Below are 12,793 nucleotides of genomic sequence, written 5' to 3'. Positions count from 1 at the left end.
AGTGAAAGAATGGGGGCGGGTGGCCATCTTAAGTAAGGACCGACGCGATTGGCTGTGAGACCTCCGTCAAGGCGGAGAGACGCGCGCTTTCAATAAGATAAAATGAATCCGCGACGGAATTCATGATAAATTATGTTAATGTAGAAAAGGAAGCCAATCAGCGGGCGCGTGTGGCTTGATGCGCCATCTTAGGTGAGTGGCAGTGCGGAGGACGCCCAAAGGGAACGTTGGATAGCCATTTTAGGTAGGGGTGAGTTTGATGTGGTTCGTGGAGCGATTCTCAACTGGGGGGTTAACGACGCGGACCCCCTCTGGGGGTCACGTGGCAACGTCCCAGGGGTATGTGGGGGTCACGTGGCAACGTTCCAGGGGTACGTGGGGGTCACGTGGCAACGTCCCAGGGGGTACGTGGGGGTCACGTGGCAATGTTCCAGGGGTATGTGGGGGTCACGTGGCAACGTCCCAGGGGTATGTGGGGGTCACGTGGCAATGTTCCAGGGGTACGTGGGGGTCACGTGGCAATGTTCCAGGGGTACGTGGGGGTCACGTGGCAATGTCCCAGGGGTACGTGGGGGTCACGTGGCAACGTCCCAGGGGGTACGTGGGGGTCACGTGGCAATGTTCCAGGGGTATGTGGGGGTCACGTGGCAACGTCCCAGGGGTATGTAGGGGTCACGTGGCAATGTTCCAGGGGTACGTGGGGGTCACGTGGCAATGTCCCAGGGGGTGTACGACGAGGAGATTTATAAATGTTAAATTATATCGTACGTGGAAGGCATTGGTGACGATTCATAAATGTATGAATCTGCCAATATAAAATAACTATGATAAAGTGTAAATCCATATGGTAATCTAGGTCGACGTAAAAAGGACCTTTCTAAATTCGTTTATCGTAAACAATTGGTTTCCAAGCAGAACCAGCGAGCGCGAACAAATTACTCCGCGCGATTTATTCGCTAGTTCAGGATATCTCACGACCAAATGGACAATTGGTTAAAATATTGACTGACGTTCATTCATTTATACATTTATTTCTCAGAACCGTGTTGGGTCAGGCAAGGGGGGGGGGATACGGGGCCGTCCATAAATGACGTCACGCACCTAGGGGGGGGGGGGGATCAGATATTTGTGACGATGTGTGAAAAATGTGACGTCACATCAAAATGCTCAACTTTAAATAAATATAGAAAACACGTTTTACTTAATTAAATAGACTTTTTAATAAATGTTTTCTACAACATCAGAATGCGGCGCCACATTAAATACGCACTACAATGACAATAGTTTAAAGCGATTTGAAGCATTTTTTGGGGGGCGGGGGGGGGGGGCAGAGCTTTGTGACGTCATATTTGAGGGGGGGTCTGACTTTTTGTGACGCTGTGTGACGAGGGGGGGGCGGGGGGGTCAAAAATCGTCCAGAATCGCGTGACATCAATTATGGACGGTCCTTAGTCATCTCGGTGATCCATCATCATGGATAGCCGTGATCAATCCCCTGCTCGATAGAGGCCTCCTTTCCACGTAAACACCCTCCCGCGCACGACCATCCACCCGAAAGAATCCACGGCCTCTGCGCAAGGGGCTAGAATTCGTGGCTTCGTCTCCTCAGTCGACGTGTCCCCTCCGTTCTGGAGTCTCGACCAGTGACGAGACTGGGACTATAAATAAGTAATATAAAAAAAACTTTTTTTATAAAACACGCTTTTGTAATAAAGGTCGTGGAAGTGACTTCTGGAATCCGGTCTTTATTTGTCTTTCGTTCACAACACTCCCATCTTACTCCTTCACGCTGCTGACAGACAGCGTGAGAGGGAGAGAGAGACACGCGTGGCCACGTGGCAGCCTGGACCCCGCTCCAGCGTCGCCTCACCCTCCGTTCGTTCCAGATCTGACCACGTGTTGTTCGTCTCCACCCCTTTTAATACCTGGGTCACGTGGTACCTTTCCACCAATCCTGGTTAGCCTCTATGGAATCTTCTAGACTCCATGCTACGCTCCCAGGACCGCGCCCCTGACTCGTCCCCCCATTGGCTGTGGCTAAAGCCAGCAGAACCAATCCTCTACTTACAGATGTCACCTTCCCATTACGTCAGGGCCACGCCCCTAGACTTCTCCCCATTGGCTATGGGCCAGGACCGGCAGAGCAAATCATCGTATGAGGTGTAATCCAACAGCAACCCGGATATGTCCTCATATTACACTTTTATTAAATGTACCGTACTCGTAATGGCAAAACTCCACGACTGCAAGAAGTGGCCCCGAAGCTTGCCATAACGTAAGGGGCCGTGGTGATTTACAGCCAACGTCAGTTGAGTGTGGACAATTAGACCCAAGCCGAAACATAACATAGAAAAATAACGTTTCAAAATATATATATTGATAGAATATAGTATTGTCATTAGTATGGCATAAGTATACCAATTTTTTTGTCGATACCACATTGGGAAGTGGGTTAAAATTGAGTTACAAGATTTGAGGATACGATAACAACAACAACAGACAGATGGAGTTAAATAAAAGCGTGTAAAAAGTAGTCTATTCTCCTATAACGTGGCGGTAGTAGTTGCGTCCCTGAAGAACATAGGGGTAAAGCACAGTCTGCGATAACACGTGAGATGAGTACGCAGGCTGAACAAAGACCGAGGCGCGTGGGTGGCATCTAGAAGCATCCAGCAGCATCCCGCTGCCTCGTGTGACGATGCTTCGCCGACCCAGTCGTACAACCGCTGATTCCTACTCCCGCAACGCAGTTCCATTCACTCAATTGTGTTCTTTTCGATTCGCATCGGCGTTATAAAAAATGTGTTCCCGAATATATTCATCGCGTTGTATCCAATTCGCGTTATAAAAACACGCGGCGGTACAAGAGAGCCAACTGTAACTTGTTCACAGTGACACGTGACCGATGGCTGGCGTCACTGACCACACCACACTGAGCTCACTCAATCGGCATTGATGCCTCTGTAGCTCAGCACTTCGAACGGTTTTGAAAAGTAATTTGTCCGAACCAACATTTGTTCATAGAATGATATGTTATCTACGATTTTTTTACTTATTCTGTAATGCAGTTGTTTTTGCTCCCATTTCTTTTTGGTGAGATGTTATCTCGCTCGCCTGGGTTTGAGCCTGACTCTGACGCCTACAGTATATATTTGAAGTTTGCACGTTTAACTTCTTTCGCACCGTAAGTAGCCAACCACGCTAATCGGAGGTGCAGGAGGACAACAAACTAAATAGAAAAAGCAGTTTTAAAGAAATAAGTGGTCAATCTACTGTATATGTAAAAGTGCATTGCTCCAGTGGCTTTCTAATATCGGAAGGAAGAGCGTTCCGGACGGTTGTAGGAGCGCATCTGAAAGCACGTGATGTGGTGACCATCTTTGTTCGATGGCTAGCCAAAAGCTGCTGCTGCGAGTAGTTAGCATGATGGTTTAGTAAAGTATTGTTGTTTATTTGTGGCACGCATTCTGTGTGTAATGAGTGCGACCTTGTAATGTATTCGTTAGGCGACCGGAAGCTAATGCAGCGCTGGATGTGGTCGTGCGGATTTTTCTCTGGGGTCCTTGGTTCTTTTTTCTCCACATTTAGAATCAACATCACGCGTTCGGAGTATTTGGCTGCTATAAATGTCCACATGATAAGCCACTTCATTGAGCTATGATTTGCGGCCAGGTCGCTTCTATAAAAGAGCTCATAGCTCAGTGGGCTTTACCTGGTAAAATTAAAATAGTAAGAAAACGTATGCTGTTTTGCTCCGGTTCCTATTTGCTTTCATTATTGCTCTCGTCTTTGTGTTGTTTCTTTTGTCACTGTGATGACGCAGATCATCAACTCTTGCGACTGAGACTCCAATTACCCTGCTCTCTCTCTCTCGAGAGAGAGAGAGACTTGTCAACAAGTACGAACTGCAGACGTGGGTGGCTGGCTCGTTGGAGGGCTCAAGACACCGAGGCAGCCCTGCTGAGATCCTGGCTCCGAGCGACGTCAGTCCAGGGGGTTATGGCGACCTGGGACCGAGCTGGATTCGTCGGTGAACGAGCAGTCCCGGTGACTTTTATACTCTTGAGACATTGTGGAACGGTGACAGATTTGTTGCCAGAAATGCGACACTGTAAGCAAAAATCAAATTGACTTGACATGGGTGCGTAGAACGGCCTTCAACAGCTCCACATCAGCCATCATCACCATCACCATCATCGTCATCAGAATAATCGTGGAACGTTGACAGATTTGTGCCAGAACCACGGCACTGTGTATGTGAGTAAAAATGAAACTGATTTGACTTGACGTGGGTGGTTGGGTGGGTAGAACGGCCTTATACAACTCCGTGCCTGCAATCGTCAACATCGTCATCATCAGAATCGTGAAGGCGGCGAGATCCCAGCGGGGCAAGTGGCCTTTTGCAGGCCACAAGGGGGGCCGATTTAGAAACCCTCCCAACAGTGGGGGTGGAGGGGGCCCAGTCCATCGGCTTTTTGAAGTAGGCCCCAGCAGAATCGTTAACATCACGTGGTGGAGCTGGCTGCAGTGCGTTGGAGTGCGTGGGGAGACTCTACACAAGACCTCTTAGTTGCGTGAAACTTGAGAGAATGAGACTCAAGCCCAGACATGATAACAACACACACATTAATCTGCACCCCAAAACTTTGCGCGTAACAATTCAGTTTACAACCGAATCCCTCTTTATAGCGTCCACCACGCACAGCTGGGCATCAACACAAAGGCCCCTTTCAGAAACTCGGAAGTTATTCATCGGCCTTAAGCCCTCGGTATTCAGTTTGTAAGACGCAGGAGCTGTAGAGGGTGAGGAACGGGGAGGAGGTTTGTTCGCTGTGCGCATCCCAAAGACGAATAGCAATAGGAATGTCACTTGCAGTGAAGGATGGACGCCTCCGAGGCAACATAAGTGCTGGATACAACTTCATTTGCAAATTTGATCCGTGCATTTGATCGTTCATTCATTCGTCACACATAGTCAGCGAAGGACCCTTGCGCCAAACGTGTGACCCTCTTGCGACGGCATTCACATACATTGCTCTTGCTGCCGTACACCGGTGTCCACTGATATGTTTGATCCACGTATCGAGAGTTCACTGTTAATGTGCAACTTTAGTGAGAAGACTACTGTGTGTTGTTGTCTTGGCGTGGTCTGGGACTGTTGTTGTTGCTGTTGTTTTGCTGCCTCACCCAATATTGCATTTGGTATTGAAACATGGGAAGTACATACTTATGAAATTTGTACTGATATACTTTATATATGTTAGTGACTTGCTTACCTTTGATCTACTTTGCACTCCTGTTGTGTTTTTGTATTGTGTGTTATTGAATCTTGCTGACCTTATGCCTGTCCTGGACATCTGTGAAAAGAGCTTCATTGCTTATCGGATTCCTCCTCCTCCAGTCTAACCAAATATTCTGATTAATACAGACTAGTGCCCATCGAGACCATTCCTCGTTAAAATCAGTCTTAATTAGGACCAGTTACCTTCATAACCAGGCTTAATTAGAACCAGTTAACTTCATAACTAGTCTTAATTAGGACCATTTAATTTAATGTATACATCTGAATTGGAACCAGGAATTTATATACATATGCACACACATTCCACCACCTCCCCAGCCTCTCGATGATAACAACAATACAAAACGTTCATTGTATTTGCTCTGGGGATACGATTTTATGAACGTTATTTATTTTATAGACTTGTACCGGCTGTAGCCTAAGAACACATTCAGAATCGGAATGATTATTTACATTGGAGGAGGAATCTGATGCGCTGTGAAGCCCTCGTTTCACAGCTGTCCAGTTGGGGCGTGGGGTCGGCGAGTTACACCGACAACAATCGATACAAAACATGAGAGCAAGATAAAAAAAGGTACGCAAGTCGCTAAAAATAAATATAAATAAAGTAGAGTCTGTGTTCTATAACGTGGCGGTAGTAGTTACGATCCTGAAGAACACCGCTTTATGAAATAATCGCCTCGTAATAAATAATATATAAGGTAAAGCACAGTCCGCGATAACACGTGAGATGCGTAACGCAGGCCGAACAAACACTAAGGCACCTGGGTAGCATCTAGAAGCACCCAGCAGCATCCCAATGCCTTGTGTGGTAATGCTACCTCGAGGCAGCCGTACGAACACTTATTCCTGCTCACGCTGCTGCGTAGTTTCGCTCGCTCGATCGCGTTCTATCCAATTTCCATCCGCCTTATAAAAAAGTTTTCCCTATAATACATTGCTCGCTTTATATATCCAATCACGCGTTACGAGAACACGCGGCGTTACAAGAGAACAGACTGTAAGAATTGCACAAGTAAATAAACTCCTGCCGATTGATCCCCGGTCGCACCCATAGCCCACCGAGACCACGACGAACGGCGGGGAGCGCTCAGAGGGCTGAACCTCCTCCTCCCCGGCGCCGCAAGTCTTGTTTGCTTCATGCGCACGGAGGGACAGCTGGACCGGGTCATAACGGAGTGGTTTACGGACCCATTTATGGAGCCCGAGCGTGGCCCAGCGGCCTCCCACGCGTCACCAACCATCATCACCACCACCACAATAACGAGCACCGTCATAGCCATTACAATAATGATCATCGTCATTTCCATCATCATTATAACCATAATTTATTATCATCATCATTGTAATAATCATCACCACCATCATCATGACAGCCATCATGAATGATCACCATCATCATTATAGCCATAATAATGATCATCTTCATCGTTATAGCCATCCACAGAGGGCAATCTGGATACTGCTGGTACTCGTCGTCTGCAGCCCATCTCTTGTCTAGTCCATGCGCAACTTTTTAACTTCCTCTATCTGGCGAAACAGAAGCTGCTTGGTCATGTGGTGGCTGGGCATGCGGAATACGTGACCCACCCAAAATGGCCTCGCCTGCCGGAGGAGTTCACTGATGATGGGACTGTGTCCAGATCATTGAAGCATATGTGAGCTCCTCACACTGTGATCCAGTCTCTTTTTTGGCAAGTTTACTCATTTCCATGACTTCCTGAATGCGCACACAATGAAGGCAAAGCTCTCCCGTATAATCTAGGGGCAAGTTCCGCTGTTAGCGAGCATCTACGAAGGCCGGCACGGCGCACAAGTTGGTGGTGTGACCGCCAGTACCTCGCCTGGCTGCCTTCCTTTTCTAAGTCCTGACGTCTACGCATCACACCAGGCACTCATTTGAGGCCGAGTCAACTTAGGGGAGACCCAGGGGCCCGGTTCAGACGTTCGCCGCTGCTGCCCACGACGAACAAAACCGTCGCACACGCCTCGATCTCACACCACCCTCAAGCCCAAGGGGCCCTCCCCTTCCACCACCGCCACGAAAACAAAAGCCAAGGTAGTTTCATGGCGCCGTGTAATTACGCGGTGCCGTTTGACAGGACCCGGTGGGAGGTGGTTAATAGCGGGACAGGTGGAGGTGCGCTCCTGTTGACACAGAGGATGCTCTAAGGTTGGTGGAGCAATTGTGGTGTGGGGCGGCGGGGGGGTCTGGCTGGACCTTAGCCCCAAGGCCACCCATGCGGCCACTTCACTCACGCGCGGACGCACCGCCGCAGCCACCGCTGTTGCCACCACCGCCGCTGCTCCTGCTGGCTCCAGAGAGTCCCTGCGACTGGTACGCTCTTGGACCAGCCTCCTTTGTTCCTGCATTCACATCAGTCTCGAGCAGGACCGGGTCATTGTTAGAATCGGTTTTTAATGATCACCGGTCATCCTGGTCACTGACCAGTAGTCATTCATAACTGGTCACTGACCAGTACTCATCCCTGTTCAGTGCTGGCTTGGATCAGTCACTGACCAATACTCGTTTAGAGTGGTACCAGTTCCATTTGGTTATTGACCATTACTCATCCAGACCGGCTCATGCCCAGGACTCTCTTTGATGGGTCGCTGACCGGCGCTACTGCTCATTTGTTGATTTGTGTTTACTTTTATGAAAGGCAAGTCCCTTCATGGTCCATCCTGGTCGCTGCTCATCTTGGTACCAGTGTTAGGGCCGCTATTTATTGAGACCAGTCTCGATGGGGCTTGGCCCTCTTTGGAACTCGCCCTAATTTGCCGTAGCTAACTTAAGAACCAGTCAACAATTTAGAACCAATTAACATTAAAATAGACTCTTACCTTAGGACCGATACATTTTTCGAGCCTGTCCTCATTAGGCCAGTCTGTGTGTGTGTGAGGGCCTCCCTGCCATCCAGGTTTTGCCTTATTTCGGAGGAGCCCGGAACGAGTCAACACAAAGACCACACTTCAGTCAGGCGAGTTCCTCGCTACTATCGGCAGTCGTCTCTCCCTCCACATCAGAGACCTCTACCTCGGTCGGTTCTTTTAAATTAAGCCTAAACACGTGCTTTTATCTCCGACTGATTCTATTTCATGGGTAACGTGATATATATTGTAACCAGCTTTTTTGTTTTTTATAGCAGTAGCTTCCCTGAGCACCAATGTTAGTTGCCTACGTTTCCATATTGGTTTATCTTCGGTTTTTATTGTGATTGGGGTTTTACTGGTGTGTCGGTGTTTTATTTTTATATATATTTTTACCTCTGAGATTACCAATTTGAAAGGCGCTGTATGAAACTGAGTTTATTATAACATTTTTATTATTCATCCACTCTACTCCTCCTAGACTCCTCCTCCTCACACTGTCACCCACTCACTCTGTTCCTCAATAACGTTTTTCCTCTTCCTCACCCTGCTCCTCCTCCGTTCTGTTTCTCCGATGTCACTTACTCACCCTCCTCACTCACCACCTACTCTCTTACTCGGCTGCCTCTGTCACTCACCCTCATCCTCACTCCTCACCCTCCTACTCACTCTGTTCCTCCTCACTCCTCATCCTCATCCTCCTACTCACTCTGTTTCTCACCCCCTTCCTCACCCTGTTCCTCAACGTCTTTCCCCATCTCTCCCAATCCGTTTACCACATCACTCGGTCAGAGTTGTGATTTGTACAATGACGAAGATGATGATCCTAACGAAGAATGGTTGTAGAGTTTACTGGTATGAATTAAGACCAGCTATGAAGTTAACTGGTCCTAATTAAGGTGGGAAAGCTTTCCCACCTGATGACGGACGCTTGTGTTGTGCCCGAAACGTCGTGATTTATTTAATTTTATACCGACGTTAATTGGTCATCATGAAGACGCGGCGGTGGCTTGATATTAACTACCTCACTTGGTATGCAGCAGGTCGTGGATTCTTCCCCGATCCTTACACTTGTACATTTGGAGTTTGCACGTTCTCCCTGTGGTCGCGTGGATTTTTCTCCAGGTCCTCCGGTTCTCAACACGCGTTTAGAGCATTTGGCTGCCGCTATAAATTGTCCACATGATAATGAGAAACCACTTAATTGGGCAGGTCGCTTTTGAAAAAGAGCTGTAAAGCTCAGTGGACCTTTCCTCGTAAAATAGAAGCAGTTTTTCTATATATATATTTTAAGACTGGTTATGAAGTTAACTGGTTCCAATTAATATTTATATATTAAATGAACTGCTTACAATTAAGACTTGTTATGAAGTTAACTGGTTCTAATTAAGATTTATCTATGAAATTAACTGCTTACAATTAAGACTGGTTATAAAGTTAACGGCTCATTATGCCTGGTTCGAAAGTTAACAGCTCCCAATGAAGACTGCTTCTAACGAGGAATGGTCTCGATGGATACTGGTCTGGATTAATCAGAATATTTATGTAGACTGGAGGAGAATTCCGATGAGATCTGAGGCTCTTTTTAGCAGATGTCCAGTAAGGGCACAGGGTCAGAAAGTTACATAAAGTTACAACAACAAACTCCAAAATGACGATAGGAGTGCAAAGGTAAGCAAGTCACTAAAATCTAATTAAATAAAGACCTACATATGTCTCAAACATATGTAGGGTATTTCTTGACAAGGTAGGAAACTGAAAATTTGAACAAATGAACCTTTGGGCGGGACCCCCGTTACCCATAAGCCCCCGGCTCTCGCATAAACATCAAATTATAATGTAAACAACAACTTTCCTCTTTTTCACCAATGGGGTTGAAGGATGGTGGCACGTGTTGTCTTGTTAAGCTATGTCGCCTTTACAACTGAAACTACTTACCTGCAGTACCTCGATTTAAATACACTGTCGAAAAAAAAATTGCACCCCTCTGTCAATCATCGTGTTTCTCAGTGTGGATTTGTGAACACACTTTGTAAACAGTACTTAAAATAGTATGCGTTGTTCAGATTGTAACAAGCGTTTATACCAATGTTACTCTACAGAGTAGTGGGTCGCCGCTGCTCTTATCTGCATTGATACGAACGGTACGTGGGGACTACGACTTAACCACAAAAAAAACCTATCTGCACAGATGCATACGGACAAGAGAAGTATTATCAAACAGGAGGAATTAACGGTGCAATGCATCTCATTTGTTAAATATCTGCAGGTAATAGGATTGTCATCGATTGATCCTGGCGGCAGACATTGTTAGGTCACAAATAATAATGAAAATAAGAGAGCAGTTTCACTGTATTGTGCATACCGTGATGACAAATAGAGGACTCAAGTCGTGTAGGCAGTTTGAGCAGCTTTGGATAAGACTTATGATCATGCCCATACTCGAGCATGCAGTGCATTCGCTTGTTCAGCTGCTCTGCGCATTCGTCCTCGCTGCTGCGCATGGACACGACACGACAACAGAATGATCCGCGCCAGGTGGGTCGCGGTGTTTATGTGCGCGGAGTCGCCACAAATAAATAAGTGAATTACGATTTTGACTTCCGTTTATTCGGGACCCCGGGGTCCCGCCATAAGGTTCATTTGTAGCTTTTCGGACACAAACATCAGGAACAATCTGAAAATCCGCGATTTTTCATTTGAAGGCCCCCAACTCTCGATTTTTATTGCCCCATAAACATGTGTGTGCGTAACATTCAGAAACCGTTCAAAATATAAGATTGGGTTTTTTTTTTCGTTTGATGGAGCGTTCGACGGCAAATACAATTAAAGCGACAACTACTGTTCTCTCTTTAATTGTTTTTGAGATATCACGGGTTAAATCGGTTTTGTACAAATAATATGCATTGTATGATGTTCATATCTGAATAATTGGAAAACGGTAAAAGATAGAAGCTTCCCCTCATAGAGTATTAAGTTCATAGAGTTTTGTTCTTTCTAATAAAATAACAATATTAAAATTTTACGTTTTCCAATGGGTACGTCTTTAAATATGAGAAGTTGAATCAAGTCGTCAACAATATTTTTATGGAAAAACACCAATGTTTGGGTAGGTTGTTAGTGTCTGATCGTAGATAAAAATTGTAAAAAATCATATCAGGTTAATTATTATATTTGAAAACTTTTGCCTGGCGAAGACAATCTTCATGAACCAGTATATATAAAGTATATCAGTACAAATTGCATAAGTACATAAATTCCTGCATATTTTTCAACACTAAATGCAAGCTTGGACAAGGCAGCAAAACAACAGCAACAGCAACAGTCCCACACCACACCAAGACAACAACGCACGGTAGTCCCTCACTAAAGTTGCACATTAACATTGAACTATTGATACTACGTGGGTAAATACTGGCCCTGACCTCTATTTGCTTTGTCGCTGTACTTTTATCACAATGCAATTTCATACAGCCTCATTCACACAGTTGTATCGCAAACAACGCAATGTACGGTATTGGGCAGCCTATACACATTAGAACGGGCCACAAGACCTTAAACCCAACGACCCTGTGAACATGATTAGGGTTAGGGTAGGGGAATAAATACAATTGACGATGTCAGTCTGATGATGTAGCCAGCTCGTTACGACGGCCTGAGTCACCGTCTCGCCCTCGTTCTGTCTGCAGGTCGCCCCCCACCACCTCCTCCAGCTCCTCCTGCTCATCATTATCCCCATCAGCGTCTCCACTATGACTGAGGCTACACTGGGCCACCCGTTCGCCGTGGTGCAGAGAATCTACTACCCGTGCGTGTGCGCAATCGGCATTCCCGGTGAGGATTGTGCTGCCGCTTCACCGTCCTAGAATCTCAGCCAGATCCACATCAACGCTGCTGCTACTATCGCTATCCTAGAGTCTCAACTAGATCTGCAGTAACGCTGCTGCTGCCACCATCCTACAATCTCAGCCAGATCCGCAGGAACGCTGCTGCTGCTATCACTATCCTCAAATCTCCGGAATAATGCTACTGCTGTGCTGTACAGAGTGGAACTACGCGGCGGACGTCCAGAATAATGAACACCTCATTCGAGACCCAAACATCGTCGCACCCCCGCACCTCCTCCTGGCTTTGAAATCCGCTGGTGGAACCATCAACCGCATCACGACATTGACAGGCCGATGCGCAGCTGTCCTGCATTAAGGGGAAATTAAAGGCACAGTCACAGTGATGCGTGCGATCGTGGCCTTGCAACTCACACTGTTAGACCGTATAGTAAACCCCTATAGACCCACAAGGACACATAGACTTACAGGGACACGTAGAGGCGCCCATCGTGGGTGTGATTTTTATTCCTCATTAGGAGAGGTTTAATAATTTGTATTTATCTGTAGCTTTTCACGACTAACATCTCGATTCATAATTAGTTTCCTGTTGGGTTAGATTGTAGTGGAGGTATTATGCCAATGTATAACTGCAGTCCATTCTCCTGTAACGCTGCTTGCAGTTTTTAGAACACAAATTAGATATAAAGCGATGAATGTATTAGGGAACACATTTTTTTTATAACGCGGATGCGAATTGGATATAATGCGATAGAGCAAACGGAACTACGTCGCG

The sequence above is a fragment of the Lampetra fluviatilis genome, chromosome 61, assembly GCF_964198595.1.
Source record: "Lampetra fluviatilis chromosome 61, kcLamFluv1.1, whole genome shotgun sequence".
In the NCBI taxonomy this organism is placed as follows: domain Eukaryota; kingdom Metazoa; phylum Chordata; class Hyperoartia; order Petromyzontiformes; family Petromyzontidae; genus Lampetra; species Lampetra fluviatilis.
The sequence above is the reverse complement of the archived record's forward strand: the minus strand, read 5'-3'. Positions refer to the sequence as shown.